The sequence below is a fragment of the Sus scrofa genome, chromosome 1 (assembly GCF_054392235.1).
Source record: "Sus scrofa isolate SSC_HxYL_T2T_F1_AM1 chromosome 1, Sscrofa_HxYL_maternal_Yorkshire_Landrace_v2.0, whole genome shotgun sequence".
Classification (NCBI taxonomy): domain Eukaryota; kingdom Metazoa; phylum Chordata; class Mammalia; order Artiodactyla; family Suidae; genus Sus; species Sus scrofa.
The window spans coordinates 18,704,419-18,723,104 of NC_139383.1; the positions used below are offsets into that span (position 1 = coordinate 18,704,419).

The 18,686-nt window shown below is 38.2% G+C and overlaps 1 long non-coding RNA gene across 11 annotated transcripts in view; it reads left to right on the forward strand.

Moving 5' to 3' along the window:
* The window catches only part of LOC102160169 (uncharacterized), a 426,691-nt gene that overhangs the window by 166,342 nt on the left and 241,663 nt on the right, over window positions 1–18,686 (forward strand). The window lies entirely within an intron of this gene.

Sequence of the window (18,686 nt, forward strand, 5' to 3'; positions counted from 1 at the left end):
ACTGTCTTATAAAAGCTATTCTCCCCCAATTACTCTTGATCACAGTGGGAACTCCAAGAACCACAATTCTTATGTGCCTAGGCAAAAGTCTTTAGGTGAAGAGACAGTTTCATCCCCTAAGTCTCATTTTTATCAGCAAGTAAGTCTGTTTCCAGCAGACTACACATTATATCTTATTGGCTAAAATTGTGTCAGCTGCTTGGGAAATAATGTTACTATGACTGGTCTAGAGCCTAGGAAAGATTTTCTTTTATTAAAATTCCACCCCTGGAGCTTGAGTTTGGATCATTTTTCTAAGTATAAGAATGACCAAAGAAGGCTAAGTGGCAAAAAAATTAGGGACAAGAAGTTCCCGTTGTAGCTCAGTGCATTAAGACCCCAACATAGTGTCCCTGAGGATAAGGGTTTGATTCCTGGCCTCACTCAGTGTGTTGAGGATCCAGCATTGCCACAAGCTGCAGAGTAGACTGCAGATGCAGCTCAGATCTTGCATTGCCATGGCTGTGGTGTAGGCCTGTAGCCACAGTTCCAATTTGGCCCCTAGCTCAGGAACTTCCATATGCCACAGGTATGGTCCTAAAAAAGAAAAAAAAATAGGGACAAAAGAAGAGATAGATTTGGGCAGGCCACTCTCAGTGCCTTTAGTAGGCTGAGTTCTGAGTGATGAGAAGGAGTCCACCAATGGAGATCCGAGGGAAGAATATTCCAGAGAAGGGAACAGAACATACAAATCCTGGAGTGTGGGAACTAGCTCGGTATATTCAAAACTAAAGACCTGGGGGTTGGAGCACAGTATTATGAGAAGCAGAGGAATGGGAAGAGGTGAGATAGTACAGTGTTTAAGAGTGTAGGCTCAGGAGTCTTTTTTTTTTGAATGTAGCCTCTAGTGCCTAGGTTTAAATAGCAGAACTGGCACGTATTACTTATTTAGCTGTGCACGAATTGTCTAACCTATCTATGTTTTGAGTTTCATATCTTTAAAGTAGGTATAGGCATTCCCATTGTGCCTCAGTGGGTTAAGAACCTGATATAGTGTCTGTGAGGATATGGGTTCGATCCCTGGCCTTGCTCAGTGGGAGAAGGGATCTGGTGTTGCCACAGACTGTGGCATAGGTCACAGATGTGGCTCAGATCTGGTACTGTCATGGCTGTGGCATATGCCTGCAGCTGCATCTCTGATTAGACCCCTGTCCTGGGAACTTGCATATACTGCAGGTGTGGCCTTAAAAAAAAAAAAGGAAAAAAATAGGTGTAAATAATAATACACAACTCATGGAAATATTGAAAGATGTAGAACAAGACAAAAAAAAATTAGACTAGGGTCTGGGATATATTGGTGCTCAAGAATGTTTAGCTATCGTTCTTTGGTTCAGAGTTCAGATCATGTACAGTCTTGTAGACCATAGTAAGATATTTTGATTTTATTCAGATTAAATTGTGAAGACATTAGTTTTTGTTTTTTGGGGGGAGGTTGTTTTCAGCTATGCCCGTGGCATGTGGAAATTTCCAGGCCAGGGGTTGAACCTGAGCCACAGCAGTAACCTGAGCCACAGCAATAACAAGGCCAGATCCTTAACCCACTAGGCCACCAGGGAACTACTCATTGGGGCATTTTGTTCAGGGAGTGAGTTAACATGAACAGAATTTTTAAAGAATCATTTTTTTTTCTGCCATGTATAGATTGGCATGTAGGGCAGGGGATAGGTACATGCCATATAGTTAATAGGACTTTGCAGTACTTATATCAGGTAAGTTTGACCTAGGGTGAAAGCATTGGGATGGGAGGAAGAGCTGAGAGAATTTGTTGACAGCTTATTTTTGAGTTTGTGGTTAAGAGAATTAGGAATTCTGAATATTTGACTTAGAAAATTGGGGGAATGGTGATTATTAAGGTAGAGAGGGGGCCCATAGGATTCACCAAACACACAAGGAATCTACGGGGACAAAAAGGTTAAGAATCTTAATTGAGGATTCTTTGTCTGTAAATCTGTTTTTTCCACATTTCTTAAGACAGTTTTTCTTTTATCTTTCCTATCTTCTTGGGAACTCACTTTCCCCCAATTTACATACTTGATCTGATAATAAAACAATGTGTGAAGATGATCTTTGTCAAACTGGTTTACCACAGAGCAGAAGTGAGAACATAATGAATTGAACACTCGTTTCGGTGAATATGTCCCAAAGCTTTTCAAGACCCAGCTGTTCAGGTTGAGCAAGTGACTCTCATGAAAAGTGATTTGTAGTTATTTTCATTTTTATTTCCCTTATCTTTTTTTCCCCCCAGCTCTTTGAGCCTATTTTTTCCTGTAGGTGGAAAATAATTTTAATTTCTTTTGTTCCCAGAATCAACCTGAATGGTAGACAGACCAGCCTTTCAATTTAGCCCTATTGCATTCGCTTGACATGGTCCAGATGGCCTTCGCTGATGGATAGCTACATGCCACCTTCCACACTGTCCCTAACAATGTCCTGTGAGGATATAATCTATACAGGCATCCAGCCTTGCCCATCACATGGCCTTTTCTTTCCTACGTGTTTTACTGAAGATCAACAGCATCTAGAAAGGAAATTTGTAAAGTTCTTGCAAGTGACGCAAATCTTTCTGCCTTTGATGACAATAACAATAAAACCAAAGCCTTATAAATTATAATTGTTGTTGGCAAGGACCATTGTTATTTGTTTCAGCAAGTACTGTCCTTCAGAGACTAGTATATATATATTATATATATAATCATTTTACATACTTAAAGATAATATCACTGACTTGCCTCTAGTATTTAGCCACTTAAATTATTTTTCCAGTCGTGATGATGATATGAGCTAAACCACTCCTTTCCATTTTTCTTCCTTATGGGGAAAATTGCTACATCAGTCAGGACTTCATTGGTTGCAAAATATAGAAATCCAACTTGAAGTAGTTTTGGCAGGAAATCTAGGCTTCAGCATCAAAAGAAGAGTTCAAGAAATTTTTACAAGGCAAGGAGCAGTTCCACTGGTCCTAGGACTGACGTGGAACCTTTTTTCTTTCCATCTCTCATCCCTTCCCGCCCTGTCCCCCAACAGAACATCTTCTACTGACAGCTCGAGAGCTGTATCTTTCCAGTTTTAGCATCAGGAAAGAAAGGATTCCACCTCTCAGTCTCACAGGAAAAAAGTCTTAAAGAACAGTGACCAGGTTCGGTCTGAAATCTAAAGACAGTCAAATGGTTGTGATATGGGAGCCAAGGTTACAGAGTAAGACAGCAGCCCGCAGACCATGAATTTACAGAGTGGGTCAGGAGGCAGGTCCCTCCTAAGAGTGGGAGGATGCTGTTGTCAGAGAAGAGAAGGCTATTAGACAAACACAAAACAAAACACTTTTTTAAAAAAAGAAGCAGCAAGTCTTCATTAAAAAAGAATCCATTTGCAAGATGACCAGTGGGAATTAGAAGTTAACTAAGCAACAAGGGAATAGAGATTTACTGGTTCAGGAGTGGGGCACACATCTTCTGAGTTTTCAGTCCCAGACAGTTAAACTCATTGGGTGATCCTCTTATTAAACTTAGATATCTAATCACCATCAGCCCTTTTCTGGCAATCAAATCCCATTGAATTGTTGCACTTTCCTGATGTCTTTATTTTAATTTAGAGAAGTCTATGGTTTTTTCCTTGTCTATCGTGTTTCAGGGACTTTCCTTTTCAAGAAGTCTTTTAGGAGTTCCCATCATGGCACAGCGGAAACGAATCTGATTAAGAACCATGAGGTTGTGGGTTCGATCCCTGGCCTTGCTCAGTGGGTTAAGGATCCGGCATTGCCATGAGCTGTGGTTTAGGTTGCAGATGTGGCTCAGATCTGGCGTTGCTCTGGCCGTGGCATAGGCTGGTGGCTACAGCTCCAATTAGACCCCTAGACTGGGAACCTCCATATGCTGTGGATGCAGCCCAAAAAAGCAAAAAAAAAAACAAAAAACAAAAAAAAAAAGTCAGTCAACCTATCTGAACTCCTTTGAGATTAATCAGTATTTTCTTTGTATGCTAATAACTGGTTGATAGACTAGAACAGAGTCACTTGGAATAAATTACAGATGTGTCTAAAACGGATCTTAGTTATAGGAATCCCCAATTACAGACAAAATGGGATTCAGAGAAGGGACGTGACTTGCCTAAGGTCACATCTCTCCTTATCAAAAAAGCCAATGCGAAAATCCCAAGACCACCGGGCTTCCCTAGTTTCCATTGCATCAGGCCCAGTGAACAAAAAGGGAGAAGAAATCCAACAGTAACAAATGTGAAGGTCAAGCTGAATCATCCCGGCTCACTTTGAAGTTCGTGTATTGCTGGTAGGACTTTCACCATAGAGCTGACTGGATAAGGGTGGTGCCTTGCTTGGGCAGAGAGATGCCTGCCTCCCTGGGCAGGACCCTCAGTGCTGGAAATGTGGTGAGCAGCATGAAAGACCTTGCAGAGGAGACAGAGCCCTCTCTCCTTTCAGCCCAGCTGCAGTCGGATTCTACTCATCCCATGTCTCTCTGAGCAGCCTCATTTCTGTTTTGCCATGGCTGTGCTCACACTTCTGCATCCTCTCATTCTTCCTGCTCCCAAACGGCCTCCCTCCAACCCATCATCATCACCATAGTGATCTGTCTAAAATGCAGATTGGATTGCATCATGTTTCAGCTTTAAAATAGTTCAGTGTCTACCCCTCCCTCCAACCACACAGAATAAATTCATTTCCTTGACCCTGACATTCCACTCTGCTTCTTCACTCTTAATTCCTGCCAGCCTTGGTCCCTGATTTGTTAAGATTCTGAACTGACCTCATAATTAGAATTCCTAGAAGTTACGACTCTGGAGCCTTATTCATCTTCACATATCTATTAACATAGAAATATTTATTGAACTGAATTTCTTTTGAATCCAGATTAGGTCTAAATATCAGAAGAAACAAACTCGCTTAGTGAAGTCCGTGTTTTTAGACAAAACTATAACTCTAAGTCATTGCCCTTCTATTTTACTTCCTTAGTCTTTGGAAACTAGATTCATTGCTATTGTAATATTATAAGCTACTGATTAAGTAAATGGAATTTGAATTTTGCAATCTGATTTGCAGCTTGAGGGAATATCTTGGCTCTTAATGTAAGGCTAAATCCTGACTACATCTAGGCAGAGAATTTTTCTTACTTGGTTTTTGATGCTCTGGGACTATTTACGTTTTCTTTTTTTTTTTTTTTTTCTTTCTTTTTTTCTGCCTTTTTGAATTTCTTCTCATACATTTCTTTTCCAATTTCAGTTTTGAAAAAGAGTGCACAGAACCAAAAAAGAGCAATTGCTACAAAGGGGCAGAAGACTTAAGCCCTTATAAATGGAAACAAACCACTGCTAGAGGAAAGGTGTAATTCTATTAGGGCTATCTGGATGGGAGTTCACTGAGTCCGATGTCTGGGGGCCGCCCTAGAGGTGGAGAGTCCTTCTTCCTTGTCAGTTTTCAGTTAGAAAGTTAAAGCTGAGGCTACTTTTTTCACTGAAAGAGTGAAGGTGGTTTTGAGATTGTTAGTAAATACATTTCTTGAGATGTATGTGAAGCTGGAGACGTTTTATCGTAATTTGACTACTCTCAGAGCCCTCCAAAAATAGTATCCATCAGAAATCCCTCTGAGTGGTTCTGTGTAGGGAAGCTGAGAAATCTAGAAAAGGACGGGCCTAATTTATTGGCAATAACTATTCTCTAAGGAGGCTGAGTTCAGAGAGGTTCAGTGGTAGCCAAATTGCCCTGTCCTAGGGGGAAGAATTTTGGTTACAAGCAAAGTATAAAATGGGGACAGGCTTGGGAGACAAGGGGAAAGTTCTGATCCATGGAGATAACTAGGTACCAATTTCAAAGCATCAGTTATTAGCTTCCCCTGATATTCAGGTATCAACAGCAAGATCAATGCTGGGTCTTGCCTTCCTGATCCTAACTGCTCTGGATTGAATTCTCTCCAGAATGGGATGAGGCTGGGGGGTCATTGTCAAGCATCAGGGACTCTGAATGGTTAGGAGGCAGAGACTGGGGTCCTCATTTCCAGTTCATTGGGTTTCTCTCTGTCCCCATTACCTTGACTGTGTCTGGCACACAGGGACACATTATAAAAATTTATTGCCTAAATCATAACTTACCATTTTCCATCATATGTGTGGTTTAGAAGACAGTAGAGATTGTTTCCTAGGGATGTTTCTGAGAAATTCTTAATTTTAAAGATAATTCCCCTCCTTCCTGAAGGCCCCTTATCATTGTTCCTAGGACTTACTGTCTTCTGGTTATGAGCATCTCCAAGATCAAGTCCTTGTCCTCTGACTCTCTAGATGCCTTCTATCTACTTTGATGGGTCCCACGCGCCTCAAGGCTGGTGGTGCCCACATCTACAGCTCCATCCCTAAATATTCCCCAAAGCACATTTTTTTTTAATCTCCACCCATCCATTATCATTTTTATCTGGCTCCTTCTTCTTGGCTTATTGTCTACACTCCTAGACTCTATTTCTGATGGATCTCATAGTTCTTTCAAACATCCAGGCTTAACTTTGGACTCAATTGTTTACTCATTAGACACATACCTTCAGTCAGTTAATATGTCCTGTCCATCTTTTCTTAGACTCTTTATCATTCTACTTCTTCCCTTTTTTTTCCTCTGTAATCTCTCCTGCCCTGCCCAAACCCTCTGTCCTCATTATTACAGTCTTTATGGATTATTATAGCCTCTTACTAATTTTTCCCATCTGCAGTCTTTACCATCAACAAATTATGTGGCATTTTGATGTAGACTAATTTTCCCAAAGAAGATTTTCTCAAGTTGCCAGTTTGCTGATTTATACAATTTTAGATCCCACTGTTTGGCAAAATGCTTTGCAAACCCAGTGATCCCATTGTTCGTGCAAACATATAAAGCTCAGCCTTTTTTTTTTTCCCCATGACTTGGTTTATGATAAAATTTTTGCCTGGAAACTCTTATCTCTGCTCTCTGCCACCTGTCAAGGCTCAGTTCAAGCATCTGTGACCATTTTTGTGAAATTTTATGTGATTATTTCACTCTCCACTCATTACATTTTAGCTCACCTGAAGCCTTTAGAAGATGTGCTGTTTTGGATGGTTTACTCTTGTTTTACCTGTCATAATATGTAGTAATTTCCTTGACATTAGATATCTTACCTTGCATGACACTGGTAGTCTCCTTGGTACAAACCTAAGTTTCTGCAGCATACCATGGGCTTCATAAATATGTCCTCTGCTTAATAAAATACCATTGGTACATTTATTTCCTTTTGTCATTTTTAATTGCCAATCACCAGATATTTAAAATCCCAAGGAGATATCCACTGTTATTTGAAGTGGTTTTGTAATTCTTGTAGTCTAGCATATTTTGGACGTGCTTTCCAAAGGATAAAATAGCTAAAGAGAAAGGATTCCCTTTGTGTTTTAATTAACTGTTCTGAAAGCATGCCAAGCTAATGTTAATTCCATAATCTACTCTATAGAGAAAAAATTATTAGGGATGACTCAATATCCAAAAATTTTATAGTCATCCTTTTTATTCTTATATTTTTATAGTTGCAAACAAGTGGACTCTACTTGTTACTGTCATATCCAGAATTTTCTATGCTCATCCTTGGTCTAGTAGTAGTAGTAGTAGTAGTAGTAGTAGTAGTAGTAGTAGTATTAGTAGTAGTAGTAGTAGTAGTAGTATCGGTAGTAGTAAGTAATAGGAACAGTAAAAGTGGTGGACTTGTAATAGCATTGGTGAAGTAACAGTAATAGCTACCATTTATGTGTGTATTGCACTGTGCTAGGTATGATACACATATTTTCTCTTATCTTTATAAGGGGTGTTAATAGTCATCTTCACAAGGTCAGTCAGCTTGCTCAAAGAGGCTGATAACTCTTTTAAGGACTAAGCTAGTAATTGATAGATCTGAAAAAACAAGCTCAAATCTATTCGAAGCCAAATTCATGTCATATTACTTATCTTACTGAAATCAATAGAAAAAGGCTTTTCAAAAAGAAAAAAATAGACTTTTATACACATTTATCAGGGCCTTCTTTTATGCTGTGTCTGCATGAGATTAGCTGAATCCTGAGTTTTCTGAAGTTAATAATGTATAGTCTACACCAACTTGGAGAGTGAATTTGAGGAATTTAGAGATCCAATGTAGGAAAATCAGCTCTTTGATTATCCCTTTATCAAGTATTTTAGACTTGAGTTTTTGGGATATTTATATTCATGTAAACCAAATGTGTAATATTCTGGAGTTCATTTTAATACTGACTTTCCCAATCTGGAAAAATAAGTGCCTTTCAAAAATTATATGAAAGTTTTGGGCATTCATGATATAAAGAATTTACTTTACTCATGTTTTTTGAGTATATTGAAGACTGAGATTATCAAACTCAAGGTATTTTATTGAGTTAATCCTAGTAGTAATTTTTATCATTTTTCACCATTTAAGATTTCAGTTAGAACATGCTCTTTGCAGTGCAGCTACTGTGTATGTTGGAGATGTAATGTATGAAGCTGGTCCATAGTTGAACCACAGCTATTTGACAAGTCTTACAAGTTATTCATGGTTGATTTCATAGTCCTATGTGATGTGTGCATGATTTGCTTTTGGCACTGACACAGAAGATGAAAACCAGAAACATTTAACATATAAATAAGAATATTTTTGCATCGACCTTTTGGAAGCTTTAAAACTGTTTCCCTGTTTCAAGAGTATATGCATTTTGTTTTTCACCAGATCACACTGGTTAAGAGTTAAGAGGTATACAATTATAGAATTAGTGTTTCTCTGAGTTCACCTCTCCCTACTATTGTGGAACCTTTAATTCCCCTTGAAAGAATCCTCTAGGTGATGTCTCAGAATACTCAAAAGCAGCCTCTTGTTCTAATATTGGTTCCATGATAGGATGATTCTAGAAACTTCTGGAAATGTACCTCTTACTGTTGCCAAAACTACAGTTATTTGTGGGTACCAAAGCTGCAGCCGTAAGGAAGTCAGAAGCTGTTGGAATCATTTCAAAGCTAAGCATCTTATGCTCTTACATTGTGCCATGTGTCTTACTAAATGGAGGGACTTGAACCTAGAATACATACTCCGCGGTCCCAAATCAGAGCTGTTCGTGTTCCTGATGGCTTACAGTCACTTTAGTTTAGTCATGATCATTTACAGTAGACTTGGGCCAAGTTCATGGACTCTGGGGCTGAGGACACATCAGTTAGATGCTATATTTGAAATTGCTGCTCTTTCTCAGCCTGAGGGTGGATTCCTTCCCAAGAGGCACTTAGGTCTCTCATGCTAATTAACTGCTGGAAAACAGTTCCAGAATCCTTTAGATTTGCCCTTTGGATATAGCTGAGTCTTAATGCATTTACAAGATAGGTCTGAGATAATTTACATGGTATTGTCATCCAAGCATTTATGTTAGCAAGAAGTGCATTTTTTTGTGAAATACTTTATTCATTATGTTCTTGTTAATGCAAGAAGAATCTAAGGTAAATTTGTTTTAATTGGCCTTGGCAATAGCTTTCTCTTTCTTTCTTCCCTCCCTCCCTCTTTTCATGTCTTTCTCCCTTTCTCCTTCCCTTTCTCTTTCGCTCCCTTTCTTCCTGTATTAACCCAGTTTCCCTGTTGCAGGTGGGTGTGGCTTTCAGGACACGTAGAACTTATCCATCTCAGTTGCACACAGTGTTTTCTGTTTTGGAGCTTTTTTGCCCTCTGACTTTTAGTTGGCATCTAGTGATGATTTACATTATTATTGTTTCCAACATATAACAACTATAATTCCTTAAAAAAAATACTGCCTATGCCCTGCTAGTTATTGTAGGTAAATTCCGTTTCCCAGTTAAGGTGAATCCATCTTCATTGTCCGTTATGGTTGGATCACATGCCACATTATGCATTCAGACTTTTCTCAGTCATGTTGTTGGTATTGTGATATGCTGCATTGCCCATATGAAAATCAGCATTGGAAATGGAAAGAGTCTATGTTATGGTGTTTCATGAATGTTTATCCACACTATTAGACTATAGTTGACAGAAGGATTGACTTAACTATACATTTGGTATTGAGTAATGTGCAAATTTTTTGTGCAAAAAGAAACTGTGATTTGATGGGCAGCATTCTGGACGTCGGTGTACAGTGGGGAGCAGATCAGACCTGGCAGTCTTGGGGCTTACAGTACAATGGAGAAGGTATTAACTGAACATGTAACTAACACACAGTGTGTCTTGTGAGCACAGAGCTGGAGGGTCTAACATAAAACTTGTCCCTTCACTGTGAAATCTTGAGAGAAACAATGTGAACATGTTAATTTCGATATGGGGCAAATATAAATATTTGGTTGCATGGTAGTGGTCAGGGAGAGTATGAGAAGATTTAGGAATAAAATACTGAGAGAAAGCAACATTCTTCAGCACATTCAAGTATAACCAACCATCATGGTTCAGTTTCAGTTTCCTTTACTAGGAGTACTTAATTTAAAAAAAAAAATCAGTGCAAGAGAAAATAAAATCTTTGCCTTCTTTTGGACAAATGCCTGACTAAACAGATGGACTTTGCCTAATGCCCTTGACTGCCAGCTTATTTGTGTGTTCTGGACCAGAAAAGAAAGATTTCAGAGTTCTACTACCTTTATAGAAGAAACACTTTTTGTAATCTGCTACATCCAATTCTAGAAATTTTCATCAGTGTATAGGAAGAAAAGCATCTGTAAGGTCATCAGACTCTGAGATTCTTAGACTAAACAGATTAATGATCAACACCTTGAAATGCACCTGGAGGGAAATCATTTGGCAGATTGTAGGGCACAGGTGTGAAGCCAACACACTATACTAATTAAGATTTTTCTAAAGGATTTTCAAGCAAGCTGAAAATATTATGCTTTTAATCAATTTAGTCCACTGCCACTTATATTAAATGAGATAATAAAGATTTTGTGAAGCAAACAACACTGAACAAATACAAATCATTTTGAGTGTATCTTTGTGCAGGTAATTTTGAGTCTATTTATGTCCAGGAAGAAACAACCATGAAAATGTAATTATCCCATAGTACAAGTATGCTTTTACCTGATTAAGTTAATTTTATGAATTATTAATCCATCCTCTCCCTGCCTTTTTTCTTTCTGAAGCTGTGGACTACATCGATTTCTAGTGACTGTAATTGCAACGTTTTGTGTCGCGGGATGGATTACATACTGTTATTACTTTGGTGATCTGGGAAATCTAACACAATGTGTACATCAAATGAAAGTTTTTAGATGTGACAACTACGTCTAAGAAGCAATCTTTCTCTAATCTTGGTGTTTTCCCTCCCCTGGGGCACAGTCAAGTAGGAAATAGCTCTTTATAGGACCCTCTCTATCCAAAAACCCATAAAAGTATTGAACATTATTGTATTCGGCACCAGCTTCGAAGTCAGACCATGGAGTTTGGTTTCCAGGTCTGCCTATTAATTAGGACTATTAATCACAGTCTTTTGACAAGTTATTAACCTCTCTGGATGAGTTGACTGATGTCGATAATGGAGACTGAGAAGAAGCTGCCAGATGGGTACAAGGAAAAGCAAGATAGGATAGTGTCCCAGAAGCCCTGCAGATTGTGTTTTCTTGAGTGTTGAATCCACAATCTTGACTTTCCTAAAGATGCTGATGTCTGCTCTAAACAAATTGTGTCAAGTGTTGCCAGTTGGTTGATGAAACATCAAATGCTTGATCACCGAGATGTGAAAGAGATAAATGAAATGAAACGAAGTGGATGCTGCTGGGGAAATGGAGTCAAAAGAAGTGCTTATTTCCCTCTTTTTATGATGGGAGAAATAACAGTTTCATTATGTTGTATTGGGAATCAGTCAATAAACATAGGAAATAATTGATGATACTGGAGAGAAACAGACAAAATTCTGGAATGATATCCTTGAGTAGGATATGAGAAGTAGAGTAGATAGGCTATAATGTTCAAGAGAAAGTGCGAGTCAGCCTATACTTTCCATAATCTGTTCTCAAGTAAATTAATTTTTAAAAATAAAGTACAGTTTCACCTCCATACTTCTGTAGTCTCCATTTCTCATGCCTGGAATATTTCTAACACTCATCATTAAAGAGTTACTCTGAAACCAGCACTAAGTTTTCTCTTCTTAGTAAAGTCCACTTCAAACTCAAAGGCTATTTAAAGGAGTAGTAAGTAGATGCTACCAGAACCTAAAAGGATAACTAAAGTTGGAAATTGATTTCAGTTACTTGTCAGCTAAGGCTAATAGCGTGTCATACTAGGTTTTATAACTTTCATTGTCTGTCACAAGAAAGCTTTCCAACTCCACTATTTACATTTAAATTTATTAAAATGAAATAAAATTAAAAACTCATTTGTTCAGTCATACCAGCCACATTTCAAGTGCTTATTCACCATATATGGATAGTGGCTACAGTTTTGAAGTATGCTGACATATAAGATTTATGTTTATTAGAGAAAATGCTGTCAGACAGTACTAGGATCAACTTCAAAGTAGTCCACAGATATTGTTAGGTTACTTCCCTGTATAATGCTTGATGCCCCACAGTGATGCATAAACAGACATAGACGTAAACATAGACATGTATAAACACAGGGATGATCCTAACTGGGAAGGATCTGGAAGCTTCATGGAGGAGGCATTTGATTAGAATTTTTATGAAGAATAAACTTTTGATTGGGGAAGGAAGAAAATCATTCCTAAGAGAGGAAGCAGCCTGGACAAAACCATTTGACCATGAGCATGCATGAGAGGAAGTTAGGGTACATAACCTCTCAAGGTTATAGCTTGCTGCTATTGAACTATATTATGCTCCCAATCCCCCCAACCAAACAAATGAAAAAAACCTCCAACAGAAAACAACCCCTCTCCAAAAACAAGGAGAAAAAGAGTGCCCAAATTTTGTTTTGGGCATTCCCAAAGGAATGAATGGGAAGCAAGATGTCATTCATTAGTTGGGTTATTGCCAATGCTTCCTGTGCTGACTTCTAACGAGGCTCCTTTAGCATGTACAGCTTAGAGCAAAGGTCAGTGATTATTTCTTCTGTTTTCTCTGCACACATCCAAATTTGGGGACATTTCCATACTCAAGCCAGCTTTTTTGTAAAGTGAACTGAAGTGATGCCAACCTTACTTAGGCACACAGGTAAGGAACGGAGATGAGGTAGTCAATCTCAGCATATGGAGGAGAGAGGAAGCGGTGTAATGGATGATACTCTTTTCCCTCACACAGTGACTTCATCCATTTGTGATTCTGACTCAGTGTTCTACTATTAGTAGATGTTTTATATATTCAGTAGCTTTGTTGAATATGCTCAGAAATTCAGTAAAGTCTACTCGTCTAATTTATTTAGGTTTTCTATGTAAGTGATCACACAACCTAAAAAAAAAAAGTGGGGGGGGGTGTTTGGAGATTTGGATATTCCCATTAAATATTTCTATTTTATTTATTTTTAATGTACTATTGTATTAACCTAAACATCCGATATGATACTGCATAGCAGAAGTAATGACACAGGGTTTTGGTTTTTTTGGTTTTTTTGGTTATAGTTGACTTTAAAGGGAACGTTTTCAAAGTTGCATCTTTTTTTTTAATTGTTTCTTTTCTTTGAATTACTGTGATTTCACAGTAGTTTTCTTTTTTTTTTGTACATCTGTATTTTTTTTTACAAAATAAAATACATATATTTAAACACAATTACATTAACACAGATTATTATATCATGGATCTTAAGAAACAGATGAAGTGACTCCTCTGGAGAAGTGGAATGGAAAATATGCTGAGACAAATAGGAAATTTATTCTATATTTTATCCCATTTTGTATGGCTTTCATCTTTACTATTTAGTATTATCTATTATATTTCAATTTTTCCTTAAAAATTAGCATTATATTAAAATTGTGTATATTATGCAACTAAAATTTATAAAGAAGAAAGTCTTATATACCATTAAATATTTTATATAGCATAATAAAAAGAATAACTTAACTGGTAAGAATAACAAAAATAATACACCCTCTGAAAATAAGTAAAATATAAAATGCATAAATTGGTTAAAAAACAGTGTAACTATATAAATATGTCCTCACAATTTGTTACATCTTATTGATTCTTCAGTAAAGGCATTACACCATTCTAGGTAATCTGATAAACAAGACATTATAGACTTTACATTGTACCGTGGAGAGAAATGGTTATTACTAATACAATTGTAGAACTATATCATTAAATTGTACAGTTGCATTATTTAATTATAATTATCATAAATTCTTTGATGGAGAGGAAATCAGAATTAGTTCTAAGAAGACTTCAGCATTCCAAGAATGATGTCAAATGACCCCCTTCATGGTGGATTATGCACTTATTTACTATGAGATATATTTCTTCTTCAGAGAGTCCTTGTTTGTGTATCAATTGTAGATTTTTGGTTTGCAGTTATTCTGAAGTTTTGATATAAGAGTCTATATGTATATGTGATTGTTTTAAGTTGTTGTTCTTTTAATTGCAAGTTCATCTCCAGTGTCCTGCATTTGTACCCACCTCTTCTCATGATTTCTGATTTTGGTGGTATAAATGTGCATGGGTGATTTCATATCTTTACTGCATATATACCTTTACTGGTGAGCCTTGTCATTTGTGGAATTTTTGTTTCCTCTTGTGGGCTTTTTTTTCTGCCTAGAGAAGTTCCTTTAGTATTTGTTGTAAGGCTGGTTTAGTGTTTCTGAATTCTCTCAGCTTTTGCTTATCTGTGAAGGTTTTGATTTCTTCTCCAAATCTGAATGAGAGTCTTGCTGGGTAAAGTAATTTTGGTTGTAGGTTTTTTCCTTTCATCACGTGAAGAATATCATGCCACTCCCTTCTGGTCTGCAGAGTTTCTGCTGAAAAATCTGCTGATAACCTGATCGGGGTTGCCTTGTATGTTACTTGTTTCTTTTCTCTAGCTGCTTTCAAGATTTTCTCTTTGTCTTTAATTTTGGTCAGTTTGATTAATATGTGTCTTGGTGTATTCCTCCTTGGGTTTATTTTATATGGTACTCGTTGTGCTTCCTGGATTTGAGTGAGTGGTTCCTTTCCCATGTTAGGGGAGTTTTCAGCTATTATCTCTTGGAATATTTTTTCTGTCCCCTTCTCTCTCTCTTCTCCTTCTGGCACCCCTATAATATGGATGTTGATGCATTTCACATTGTCCCAGAGTTCTCTGAGACTCTCTTCATTTGTTTTCAATCTTTTTTCTCTTTTCTGTTCTGTACCCATAATTTCCGCTAATCTGTCCTCCACCTCGCTTATTTGTTCTTCTGCCTCCTGTGTTCTGCTGTTGGTTGCTTGTAGTGAATTTTTTTATTTCAGTTATTGTATTTTGCATCTCTTCTTGTTTAAGTTTTGTATCTTGTATCTCTTTGCTCAGTGTTTCCAGTAAATTATCCATCTTTGCCTCCAGTTTATTCCCGATGTCTTGCATCTTCTTCAGCATCAACAATCTAAAGTCTTTTTCCTGGAGGCTAAGAATCTCCTCATTGCTTAGCAGATTTTCTGGGGTTTTTCCTTTCTCCCTCATCTGAGTTATAGTCCTCTGTCTTTTCATTTTTATAGGTTTTGGTGTGGTGACCTTTTTACAGATAATAGAGTTGTAGCCTCTTTTGCTTCTGGTGTCTGCCCCCCTTGTGGCTGAAGTCTGTATGGGGGCTTGCTATAGGCTTCCTGATGAGGGGGCTGATGCCTGCCCACTGGTAGGTGGAGCCGATTCTAATCCCTCTGGTGGGTGGGACTTAGTCTCTGGATGAGATTAGAGGCAGCTGTGTACCTGAGGGGTCTATAGGTAACCTGTTTACTGAGGGGCGGGGCTGTGATCCCACCTGGATTGTTGTTTGCCCTGGAGCTTCTCAGCACTGACTGACGGGTGGGGACAGATTTTCCCAAAATGGCCACCTCCATAGAAAGGCAGCTGCTGAATATTCCCAAGAGTTTTGCCTTCAATGTCCCTCCCTCACAACAAGCCACATTCACCCCTGTTTTCCCAGAACGTCCTCCAAGAACTGCAGTCACGTTTGACCCAGATTCCTATGGAGACCTTGCTCTGCCCTGGGACCCAGTGCAAGTGAAAGTCTGTGTGCACCTTTTAAGAATGGGGTCTCCATTTCCCCCAGTCCTATGGAGGTCCTGCACACAAGCCCCACTGGCCTTCAATGCCAGATGCTCCAGGGGGCTCTTTCTCCCAGTGCCAGACTCCCGCATGTGAGGGTTTGATGTGGGGCTCAGAATTCTCACTCCTATAGGTGAGTCTGTCTCTGTGAACCAGTTAGTTTTCAGTCTGTGGAGCTTCCCACCTGGGAGGTATGGGGTTGTTTATATCACGAAATCGCCCCTCCTACCTCTTGATGTGGCCTCCTCTTTTTCTTCTGGAGTAGGGTATCTTTTTTAAGGTTTCCGGTCCATTTGAGTGGGGATTGCTCAGAGTTTAGTTGTGAAATTTTTTTTTTTAGGAGAGAAGTTGAGCTCCAGTCCTTCTATTCTGCCATCTTAATCCTCTCCCCTCCCAAAGTTGCATCTTTAGGCATAATGCTCACTATAGAGATATTTGTAAATACACTTTCTCAGGTTAAAACTGTTTTCTTCTAATTCTAATTTATCAGCTTTTTAAAAACCAGGAATGAATATTGAATTTTACCACAATCTTTTGGTTTTAATATATTTAGGTGAAAAGATGACTTTTCTCCCTTAATCTGTTGATATGGTAGATTTTATTGATCCATTTTTCTTGTTGCTTAGTCACTGTTTTCCAAGAAAGGATACAAAAATACATGTTTGTGAGCATGTTTTTAATATAACCTATTGGATTTGCTCTGCAAATGTTTTATTTGGCTATTTATGTATGTATTATAAGTAAAACTGGACAATGTGTTTATTTTCACATACTCTGAAAATTTCAATATCAGGATTTATTGGCCTAATAAAACAAGATGAGTGACTTTTATTATTTTTTATTTCCCTGTAACAGCTAACATAAAACTGAGATTCTCTGTTTCTTGAAGGCTTGCCCATTATGTTCTTCTGAATCAGAGTCCTTGATGGAAGTATGCAAACTATGGGGTGCTGGGAGAAAGGGAACATTTTGGTTACTGCTTCAATTTATTTATTTGGTTTTTGGTATAGAAATAATTTTATTGTCTGATTTTTATTTCACAAGTGTCTGTCTTTAAAAATTTTTAATATTTTTAAAAGATTGTTTTTATATCAATTTTCACAGATATGGACTTTCTAACTTATATGTCTGTTAACTGACATTTAAAGCAATGGAATGTCTTTTATATTTTCTAATTATCACCCAGTCTTACTCCATATGGCTTGATATTCATGTCGGTGTCAGCCTCCTACCATTTGTGGGGTGCAAGACTTAGTTCCCAGTCCTTCTGTTTGAGTCAGTACCCCAAATCTCATAGCCCATGTGTGGTTCCAGCTTTCATGATTTTTTTTGTTTTATCTTCTGCTTGCTTCTATGGAATATTCATTTGTTGTGGCAGCTGAAGTTTTCTCTTTGGGGCTCTGGACCTCAAGTAGGTATTTTTCTTTTTAAAAAAATTCTGTAATTTTATATATTTTGAGGAGAGAGGATGTTGTGTCAGGGTGTTTAATCAGCTATATTTATCTTAAATTACTCTTTAAAGAAGATTTGCAATTAACTGGTAAAATAATAAAATAGCAGGTTGAGAAAAATAGTAATGGAGGCTATCTAGGATAGAGAAAACCTAGATATGTTTGTGGGAAGATAAAGGAACCAAAAAGAACAACTTCACAAAAGAAATGGGACAGAGAATCATGGAAGAGATGATGAGATGGTATCATAAGAATAAAGGCAAATTTAGTTGACCATGAAAGATGACATGGATTTGGCATGAGAAATGCTGGTCAGACACTTCAGGCATCACTTCAGTAAGATGATGTTAAGTCATGGTCAGGTTATCAACTGTTTAGGGAGAGAACTTTGATCATATCTGTATAGCTTTTTTGGGGGGGGTGGAGGGCGGGGCATGGGAGAGGGTGTTTTGTTTTTATCCAAACTGACCAATTCTCTTGACAGCAGCTGGGTGACCTAAAATTCAATTCAATTCTGTGACTATCTACATGAAGTTAGTGTCAGATCCCACAAGTTAAGGATTCAGTCCCCCCAAGACTGCCTCTGCCCCTGACACTACTTCAGATGCCAATCACAAAGTCCAGGCTGTCACCTGTACTTTTAACGGACTGGCTATAAACTGGGGGTTCTCACAACCACTCTTTGGGTTCCATAACTTGCTAGAATGACTCACAGAACTCAGGAAAACATTTTATTTACCATATTACCAGTTGACTATAAAAAGATACAATTTAGGATCAAGCAGATGGAAGAGCTGCATAGGGCAAGGAGTGGGGAAAGGGGTACAGAGGTGCCAATCCCTCTCCGAGAGCACCATTCTCCCAGCATGTGTTCATAATGGGCAAATTCTCCAAACCCAGTAGGTTATGGTTTTTTAGAGGCTTTGTTACAGAGGCATGTTTGATTAAATCATTGGCCATTGGTAGTTAAATTCAATCTCCAGCCCCTCTCCCCTCTCAGGAGGTCAGGGGGTGAAAGTTTCAACCTTCCAATCACTTGGTTTGTTGCTCTGGGAACCATCCCTCCATCTTTAGG